At 35.9% G+C, this 11,103-nt stretch overlaps 1 long non-coding RNA gene across 1 annotated transcript; it reads left to right on the top strand.

Moving 5' to 3' along the window:
- The first annotated feature begins 589 nt into the window (after positions 1 to 589).
- On the top strand, positions 590 to 3,999 carry LOC131180229 (uncharacterized). Its single transcript, XR_009149031.1, has 2 exons — positions 590 to 1,024; positions 3,769 to 3,999. It is a non-coding gene; the product is annotated as an uncharacterized LOC131180229 (long non-coding RNA).
- The last annotated feature ends 7,104 nt before the right edge of the window (positions 4,000 to 11,103 follow it).

Raw genomic sequence — 11,103 nt, 5'->3', positions numbered from 1 at the left:
CTCATATTCTTAACAACTTAAGAATAATATTTCTAACAAAATATCAATGGACCTTTTCTATTACACATAAATATATTATGTAAACGGAAAAGTGGAAATGCCTTTTATTATTAAAAATATGTACAAGATACATACTAAATGATATGCTCTAGGGCATACTACTAACAGCCGACCCCAGGACCGCGGGGAACCCTCTGAATCTAATTTTGAGACATAAATAAAGGTTTATTGAAATGTAATTGACACTAGAAATATCAAAGAAAAATTAATAAATTAGTATAAAGAAAAACGAAAAATCGAGAAACAGACAAAAATCGGTGTTACCGAAAAATCGGGAATGTAACCCGAAGTGGGGTGTTTTGGTCATTTGACACATAGTGTTGCCTTTTGACCTCAATCTCCATTAAAAATAAATGATATTACACTTAGAAAATTTCAAAGAAAAATTAGAAAGTTAGTATAAACGAAAAATAAAAATTAAAGAAATCGGCGGTACAAGGAGTAAATCGGTGTTACCGAAAAAGTCCGAACTTGACCCGAAGAGGGGCATTTTGGTCAATTGACACCTAGAGTTGACTTTTGACCTAAATGTCCATGAAAAATAAGTAGTATTAAATTTTGAAAATGTCATGAAAATAAGAAGTTTTATACATAATGTAATTAAAAGAAATTATGGGGACATAATTGAAATAACTATAAGTTTAATTATACTAATATTAACCTAAAGTGAGTGGCATATATTATATTCATAAATCTTAATTAGTGGAGCATTATGGACGTGTAAAAGCACTAAGTGGACAGATTTTATGAGGAAAACCATTCATTTTCTTCAATTCCACTTCCATGGCCGAATATGGGTCTCCATTTTTCCTCCATGAGAACTCATCATGCAAGCTTCAATCCTCCCCCATTTTCAACTTAAAACTCAAGGTTCCCTTCATCAAACTTTGTCTCCACACCATGGGAAAGCTTTGGGCAGCAAGAAAAAGAAGAAATTTCAAGGTTTAGCAAGCTCTAAACAAAGGTTAGTGCTAGTTTTCCTTACCTCACTTAATTAAAATTTGTACTAAGGTTGAGATGAGTTGAATTATTGAAAAATTAGATGGATTGGATGAATATTTAATGGTGATTGAATTTGGCAGCCATGGAACCTAAAGAGGTTTGAATTATCTTTACATGTATTTGATGGGAAATGATATTGATTAAGGTAATTAGAGGTCCTAGCAAATTAACTTTATGTATATGTTGAGATTGAGTGATTGAATTAGGAGTTTGAAAGAATTGTTGAAGACCTTGGATAATTGTTGAATTGGGGCAGCCTTGAGAAGCATGAAAATGGTTAATTTATGCATATTATTGTTGATTAATGATGCTCAATTTATGTGATTATAAGTGGTAGAATTTAATTGTAAGAGTACATGTGAGGTTGACAATGTGAAAGTGGGTTTTGAACAAAATTTTGAAGACTTGGACAATTGAGCTTGAAATTGGCAGCCTATAATGTTATGAATTGTATTTGAATTTATGTAATATATTGATGAGATGTGATGGTATTAAATTGTGGGCAGCATGTGTAGTTAAAATGGAAGTGTTTGTGTAACATAAGTGTTGATGTACATTGAATTTGGGTGGATGTAAATGTTGAAGTTTAATGGTGTATTGTGTGCCTTGTGCCCTTGAGTATTCTGCCCAGAATTCTTGCTGGAATTGTGTACAATATATATATAGAAGTGTTGTTGATTGAATATTTTAGTAATGAGGAGGAGAAGGAACATTAAATTGGGAGTGTATGAGCTTTGTGCAGGTTGTGTATTGAGGGCAGCACCTAAATAAGGCCATAAGTGCCAAACTATGAACCCAATTGGTATGAGGCCAATATGGGGTGAAACTAAACACCAAATAGGCCAACTTTCATGTAGAAAGGTTGCCAAAATTCTGCCTAGAAACTGACCTTAAAAAGTGACCAAATCCGAATTAGTGCATTTAAGGCCTGAAAACTGACTATTTGGGCAGCAGTTAGTGTTTAGCCCATAACTCACTCAAAACAGGTCCAATTGACCTGAAATTTTGACCATGAAGACCTATATCTACAAGTCTTATGAAGACACCCAAGCCCAGAAATGACCATAAGCATGTCAAAAAGCTTGCACAAGTTCGGGTCCAAAAACTGGCCGAACCTAAAATGACCTAAAATGACCTAAAGTGACCAATTTTGATACATTTTGACCAGCAATAGTAAAATGACCATAACTTGGTCTACATAACTCAGAATGACCTGAAATTTTGGCCCGCGTTCCATAAGACATAGATCTACAAGTTTGTAGTTTGGACCAAAACTCGAAAACCGAGGAAACTAGGTCGTCCGGCTAGGTCAAAATAGTACACCGAAATCCGGTAAATTGCAATAAAATGCAATACACTTAGAAATGAAATTGGTAACATATACCAGCACTAAAAGGCTATAAAATGTGACATATTGGTAACATTAGAATTGACTCACGTAGAGTGCATCAAGGGTCAACATTATAGGTTGACTAATGAAATGAACTGAAGGGAATAGTACCAAGAGAAATAGGACTTTAAGCTAGACAAATCTAGCACACAAAAATTGAGAAATTAACCCAATTTTGCACCAAAGTTGCAATCTGTCCAGCTTTAGTAAATTGACCATATCTTGGTCTATACAACTCAGAATGACCTGAAATTTTGCCCCGCGTGCAATAAGACATAGAGCTACAATTTTGCTTCTTTGATCCGAAGCTAAAAACCAAGGGAAATAGGACTTTAAGCTAGATCAATCTAGCTCACTAAAATTGAAAATTGGTAATTACATAAAATAATGCTTGAAGTGATTTGGCAATGAATGCCAACTTGTGAAAAGGGTAAATTGCATTATATTGACAACATATTGAATTGTAAATTGTGACATGTGATGCTAGAATCAACCTATCCATGATGCATAAAAAGGTCAATAATTTTATTGACCAGTGAAAAGCATAAAGATGTATAAACCCTATGAATAAAGAATTAAATATGTAATATTGTAATATGCCCTAATTTGCCTAGTTGACTAGTTTGGATAGGTTGGCATGCCAATAGGATTCTGACAAATTGCTCAGAAATGAATTTACGTCATACTGTGTTTTATGGCTTATTATGCCATACTATGATCTTAATAGCCTGTGGCTATATAGATTGTGTTATTATACTCGGCTTAATGCCTAATTGATTATATGGCTTTTTAGCCACACTAATTGCACACCGGGAGACACTTTGTGACCGATGGTGTGACGGCCCGAGGTACTAGATACCCAGTGCTAGTATATCCGTTTATCCAGTCTGGTCAGTGTATAGGCTACACGGGCAGTCAATTAAAATATTATTCAATTCAAGCAATTAAGTTAAGTTAAGTATAATGAAATTTCAGTATAATTAAGTTAAGTATTAAATGAATGAGTAAAAGAGATTAGCAAAAGAAACATAACAAAAATATAAATTGCACAACCATAGAGACTTGAAATACAATATAGTTAGAATAATTTGTATACTAGGTAGTATTACTAAAAAGTTATAAACTAAGCACTTCCAAAGAGGAACAAACTAGTATATGGGATCATTGATGCTAGAAATACCATACCAAATTAAATTGATTCCTGAGTATCTGAATTATGATTTATTTCTTTCTTTACTTGTATATATTATTTCTTGTTATATTATTGCACCACTAAGCAGAAATGCTTAGCGCGATGGAATTGCTTCCTCGCGCAGGTACTGAAGGTAAAACCAGTAGACTGTCGACTGAGATTTTTGGAGTCCAGACCTGCAGAAGTGTCAGAAGAGTTCAAGATTGTCACCTCCTCAGCAATGCATGTAGATAGGGCTCATTTTATACATGTTATGTATATTGTTCATTCCTAGCACATTGTAAATTATTTGTATATCTTGTACGAAATAAACTCATGTAATTAACCTATGAATTATGGAAGCTACTCAAAGTAAGTTTTTTTTAATATGTGAATTGAATTTGAGTTATAATGAGATTGTACTTGTGAATATTGAGATGTTGAAAATCTGATGAGATTTCTGAGAAATCTGAATACTGTATTGAGATACATTATGTTTGAAAATTTTTGAGACTATTAAGTTTGAGAAATTGAGTATATATTGAAATTGTTTTTGGCAGGTTCAGAAGAACTGCTAGTCCAAATTACAGCCGGCACGTTGTCGGATTATCATTAAAATTTTTGAAATTTCCAAATTAATTAGATTTTGATAAAAGTAAAAAAAAAAAAATAGCCTAAACCTTAAATAAAGTTTTTGAATAAATGAATCAAGAACTGTAATGAAATCAGATAAGATCAGGTGCTCCGGCACGCCGTGTAGCACGCCTTGCTCGGCTACACTGTAGACGGGTGAGGGGTGTTACAAAACCAAACCAAGTGGACAAAAAGCTTGCCCTAATTCGGGTGATCTGCAGTCTGTTTCTGTAGAATGACTAAATGAATAGTATTTGGTCATTTGGCCATAACTCAGTGTAGAATGGTCCAATTGACCTGAAATTTTACCAGAAACAAGCTGAGATATATACCAACAAATTTCATGAAACCTAACCCAAATTATGACCAGAACCTATCCAACAAGTGAGTTACAGTCACTTTTCATTGCACTGTAGATATGGTCAGTCCAGAAAAATTTTAATCTGGCCAGTTGTGGTTTTTGGACCATAACTTGAGCTACAAAACTCCAAATGGAGTGAATCAAAAATGGAAATTCAACTAGACAAAATAAGGAACAACTTTCATGTTGATCATTTTGCCAAATTCCCACTGCAAAAATGACAAATGGAACACTAAATATGAAGCATGAAAATTAAAAATTTTGCTCAATTAGCATTAAGCTTAGAAATGGTATGGGCAACCAATACCAAAAAATTTTGAATGCAAAATGTGGTATGTTGGGAGTATTAAAACCAATGTACCTATTGTCTATGAAAAAGTCAACATTTTGGTTGACTAATGAAGTGAATAGTAACACCAAAACTTGAAATTCAGAAATTGTAAAACTCAAAAGTGTAAAATGCCCTAGTATACCTAACAAGAATGGTTTGGATAGCTTGGCATGCCAATAGGGCTCTGTTAGCAGTACTGCATGTGGCTTCATGCCATTCTGTGTTTCATGGCTCCCATGCCATTCTGTGACATAATTGCCTTTGGCTAAGTTATTTGAGTTGATATACTTGGGTTTTAACCTTGATAATTATTATAGCTTATTAGCTGTTCTGTTGCACACCGAGAGACACAGTGTGACCGATGGTGTGATGGTTCGAGGTACTTAGTACCCAGTGCCAGTTTACCCATCTATCCAGTCCAGTCAACTAGTATGGGTTACTCGGGCAATGATAATAAACTTTATCAAATTTTAAGTGAACAATACTACAAATAATACCAGAAATTAAGTCTACCAAAAAAAGAAATCATACATTCTGCATAATTATTTTATTCTATTTTATTTTATTTTATATTATCACCACTAAGCAAAATTGCTTAACGCGTCGCTTTTGCCACACGCAGGTACTGGAGACCTAGCTGGGGAGCCCAGCAGACATCAGACAGGGTGAGTCTTCAGAGCTGCATCAAGAGTCCAGAGTCACCTCACATATGCACTGCATATGGTAGGACATTAGGACTATAGGTGGCCCTTTTGTATTTTGCATTTTGTATTAGTTTGGATTGTAACTATAAACTCTTGTAATTATGTATTAATGTAAATATATGAAATTTCATATTATTGAGGTTTTCTACATTATGTATGTTGAAAAATGAAATGTTAAGAATTATTTGTGAATATGCTTCAAATGATGAAGTGAACAGAAAAGTTTTGAAAATAGTATTGTGATTTTGAGATTGACTTGAATGTGTATAATGGAGTTTGAATTTGAAAATTATTTTAGAAGTGTTTTTAAACAGGTTAAAAAGAACTGTTTTTCCAATTTACAACCGGCACTCTGCCGGATTTTCTATAAAATTTGCAGATAAATTCAAATTTATCAAAATTGAAAATAAATGAATCATAAAGGGATAAATTGTAATAGAAACATAAATTGGTGCTCCGGCACAATGAGTGGCATAACTTGCTCAGCTACACTGTAAACGGGTAAGGGGTGTCACAGAAGGAGCTGAAGGTACAATTGCAAGAACTACTTGAAAAGGGCTTTATCCGCCCTAGTGTGTCACCTTAAGGAGCGCCAGTATTATTTGTTAGGAAGAAAGATGGTACTCTTCACTTATGTATTGACTACTGGCAATTGATTAAGGTGACAATAAAGAACAGATATCCATTGCCTTGCATTGATGATCTGTTTGATTAGTTGAAGGGTGCAACTGTATTCTCCAAAATTAATTTGCAATCCGGTGATTATCAGTTGAAGGTGCAAGAGCAGAGTATTCCAAAAACTGCTTTTAGAACTCGGTATGGCCACTATGAGTTTCTAGTAATGCCATTCGGGTTAACTAATGCTCTAGCTGCTTTTATGGATATGATGAACACTATCTTCAGACCATATCTCGACCAATTTGTGGTGGTGTTTATTGATGATATTTTGATATATTCGAGGAATGCAGAGGAGCATGACAGATATCTACGAATTGTATTGCAGACCTTAAGGGAGAAACAGCTATACGCCAAATTATTGAAATGTGAATTTTGTCTGAAAGAAATCTCCTTCTTGGGACATGTTGTGTGAGCTGAAGGGATCAAGGTAGATTCCAGCAAGGTAGAAGCAATCCTTAATTAGAAGCCACCCAGGAATATCACAGAAATTCACAGTTTTCTGGGTTTAGCTGGATATTACCATCGATTTGTGAAAGAGTTTTCTATGTTATCTTCTCCACTGACCAAGCTGCTTCGGAAAGATGTAAAATTTCAGTGGACAGATAAATGCCAGTAGAGTTTTGATGAGTTGAAGAGGTGTTTGACTGAAGCTCCAGTCCTTACTTTACCTACTCTGGGTAAAGAATACACAGTTTATAGTGATGCTTCTCACAATGGGTTAGGCTGTGTACTGATGCAGGATCGGAATGTCATTGCTTATGCATCACGCCAGCTGAAACCGCATGAGAGGAACTACCCAACATATGATTTGGAGCTAGCAGCTATTGTTTTTGCTCTAAAGATCTGGAGACACTATTTGTATAGGGAGAAATACTACATTTACACAGATCACAAGAGCTTGAAGTACTTAGGTACCCAGAAGGAATTGAATTTGAGGTAGAGGAGATGGTTAGAACTGATTAAAGACTATGATTGCTTAATAGACTATCAGCCAGGGAAAGCAAATGTGGTGGCTGACGCCTTAAGTCGTAAGACTATGGCAAGTCTCAGAGTTTCTCCTTTGTCCATGGTATATGAGTTGAAAGCACAACATACCAGTTTAGAGATTGATGATGAGGGACAGACAGTAGTTGCATGGCATGTACAGCTAGTGTTGATTGATTAGATTAGAATGGCCGCTCAGAGTGATGAAAAATATCAGAAGCTACTAAAAGAAGTCCAGCAAGGCAAGAAACCTAAATTCTCTGCGAGAGATGATGGTTTATTGCTACATCAGGACAGAATGTGCGTTCCTAATGATGTGGAATTGAGACGAATCATTATGAAAGAAGCACATGAGTCTCTTTTTGCTATGCACCCTGGTGGAACTAAAATGTACAGAGGGCTGAAAGAGCATTACTGGTGGATGGGTATGAAGAGGGATATAGCTGGATTTGTTTCCAAATGCCTAACTTGTCAACAAGTAAAGGCAGAACATCAAGTTCCAGCTAGTTTGTTACATCCATTGCCAGTACCATAGTGGAAATGGGAACGGATAACTATGGATTTTGTTACGGGACTTCTAAGGACACAGAATAGTCATGATGCAGTATGGGTTATAGTTGACAGACAAACCAAGTCTGCTCACTTTTTGCCAGTTCAGATAGACTATAGCCTGGAAAGATTGGCCAGATTATACATATACGAAATTGTAAAATTGCATGGAGTGCCAGTATCGATTGTATTCGACAGAGATCCTAGGTTCACTTCTAGATTCCGGGGTAGTCTTCAGAGAGCCCTAGGAACTAGATTGAACTTCAGCACAGTATTCCACCCACAGACAAATGGTCAGTCTGAGAGGGTAATTCAGATATTGGAGGATATGCTACGGGCTTGTGTGATTGAGTTTGAAGGTAGTTGGGATACACACTTGCCTTTGATTGAGTTTGCTTATAACAATAGCTACCAATCAAGCATTGGGATGCCTCCATATGAAGCTTTGTATGGCAGAAAGTGCAGAACTCCCCTATGTTGGGTTGAAGTTGGTGAAAGGAAAATGATTGGGCTAGAAATTGTTCAGTAGACAAAGGAAGAGATCATATTGATTAGAGATAGACTCAAAACTGCATCAGACCATCAAAAGTCCTATGTTGATATGAAGAGAAGATATATTGAATATGCAGTGGGTGATAAGGTATTCCTCAAAGTTTTTCCTTGAAAGAGGATTATGAGATTTGGCAGAAAGGGGAAATTGAGTCCTCGTTTCATCGGACCTTATGAGGTTCTGGAAAGAGTGGGTCCTTTGGCATATCGGTTAGCACTACCTCCAGAGCTAGAAAGGATACATAGTGTCTTCCATGTGTCCATGTTAAGGAGGTACAAATCTGACCCATCTCATGTATTATCAGTTGAAGAGATTGAAGTAAATCCAGACCTCTCATATGAGGAAGAACCCATAGAAATTCTGGCATATGAGGTGAAGTAGCTGAGGAGTAAACAGATACACCTGGTTAAAGTGTTGTGGAACCATCATTCAGGGTATGAAGCTACTTGGGAACGTGAAGAGGATATAAGGAGACAACACCCACAGTTGTTCAGAGACTAATGCCAGGTAAAATTTCGAGATGAAATTTATTTTAAGGGGGGGAGAATTGTAATACCCCTATGTTCAGTAGTGCGTTCTACTATTCTGGTGACCAGTGTTGTCCGGATAGTTAGGATGCCTAGAACTACACTTAAATATTGGTGAGGAGACATAAAATAATGAAATACAAGAAAAGAAAATGCAAGAAAAACAAAGGAAAAATAATAACAATGAAATGTAACCAAGTTAAACGAGCCGAGAACCCTCGCGATGGGTGACCGCACCGGGAAGTTGCGGCGTGGACCGTTGACTAGCCCTAGACTGCGGGGAACCCTAGAAAATATTTTTAAGACTTAAATAGACATCTATTGAAGTATAAATATCATTATAAATATCAAAGAAAAATTAATTAATTAGTACAAAGGAAAGTGAGAAAACGACAAAACTTGGTATTACCGAAAAATCGGGAATGCAACCCGAACAGGGGCATTGTGGTCATTTGACACCCCGAGTTATCTTTTGACCTAAATGTCCATTAAAAATAAATGATATTACACTTGAAAAATGTCATGAAAAATTAAATTGGTGGTACATAGTTTAAATAGCAAAAATTGGGAGTTAAATGTGGAATTTGAAATCTTTAGAATATTAAATACTTAAATCTCCACTTGGTGGTCCACTAACACCTAAAGTGGACCATTAATCTTCATTTTGGACAGCAGAAATTCACCTTCTTCAACCTCTCAAAATTCATCGGAAAATGGAAGAGAGAAATTCCTCCATGGCCGAAGTTGAAGAACCTTCATGCAAGCATGATCCAAGCCATTTTTCCATTAGCTCCCTTCACTAAAATTGCTCTACACCACTTGGGCAGTAGATAGGCAGCAAGAAGATCAAGTTTAGTGAAGGTTTTGAAGAGTTTCCAAAGTGGTAAGTAGGTATTTTTTATGCTTGCTTCATTAAAGTTTGTGTGGATGTTATGGGTAGTTGAATTGTGGAAAGATTTTTGGAGTTTGATGTTTTAAGGGAGATGTATTTTGTTGGCAGCCATGGAAACTCCATAAGAACAGTTTATCCTTGTATGTAAATGGTAGATTAAAGTGTTGATGAAGTTTTTATGTGTGTAGGAATAAATTGGGTGATGTATACTAAATGTGTATGTGAATGTACACTTGACTTTGGAAGCTTGGAAAGCTAATTGAAGAAGATTACAATTCGGCAATGTGAAGTATGAACCAAAATATGTTGCTTTATGGTTTGGTTTATGGAATATTATTGTTGAATTATGGTGCTTGTTATGGCAGCTTGTACATGGGTATAAAGGTTTGAGTTTGGACATGTGAATAAGCTAAGTTATGTGGTTAAATTGTTTGTAATTTGAACTTGGAAAATTCTGGACTATAATGTGCATATTGAGTGTGCTTATAAGCTGCCAAGATGACCAAAAATGTGAAGTAAAATGTGTTTAGGTTATGGTACAAACCAGAATTGGCATGAATGTGTAACTTGGTAATGTTAAATGTGTCCTTTGATGAGTGATGAACAATGTGCAATAGGGCAGTGTGTATTTTGGCTTAGAACCTTAAGTGTGTGACTCCAATTGGTATGAGACCAATTGGAGGTGAAACTAGGCACAAAAAGTGCCAACTTTCATGAAGGAAGCTTACCAAAATTCTGCTTGGAAGGTAACTTGAAAAATGACCAAATCCGGATAAGTGCATTTAAGGCCTGAAAATTGACCATTTGGGCAGCAGTTAGTATTTTGGCCATAACTCACTCAAAACAGGTCCAATTGACCTGAAATTTTTACCATGAATAGCTTAGACATATATCTACATGTCATATGAAACACCAAAGCCCAGAAATGACCTTAAGCAAGTCAAATAGCTTGCACAAGTTCGGGTCCAAAAACTAGCCGAACCAAAAGTGACCTAAAAGTGATCATTTTGATACATTTTGACCAGCAATAGTAAAATGACCATAACATGGTCTACATAACTCAGAATGACCTGAAATTTTGCCCCGCGTGCAATAAGACATAGATCTACAAGTTTGTAGTTTTGACCAAAACCCAAAAACCGAGAGAACTAGGTCGTCCGGCTAGGCCAAATTAGTATACCAGGATCCTACAAATTGCAATAAAATGCAATATACATGGAAATGAATTTGGTAACATGTACCAATACTAAAAGGCTACAAATGTGACACAT

This window comes from Hevea brasiliensis, chromosome 5 (assembly GCF_030052815.1).
Source record: "Hevea brasiliensis isolate MT/VB/25A 57/8 chromosome 5, ASM3005281v1, whole genome shotgun sequence".
Taxonomy (NCBI): domain Eukaryota; kingdom Viridiplantae; phylum Streptophyta; class Magnoliopsida; order Malpighiales; family Euphorbiaceae; genus Hevea; species Hevea brasiliensis.
Note: the sequence above shows the minus strand (reverse complement) of the source record. Positions and strands in the feature narration are given on the sequence as shown.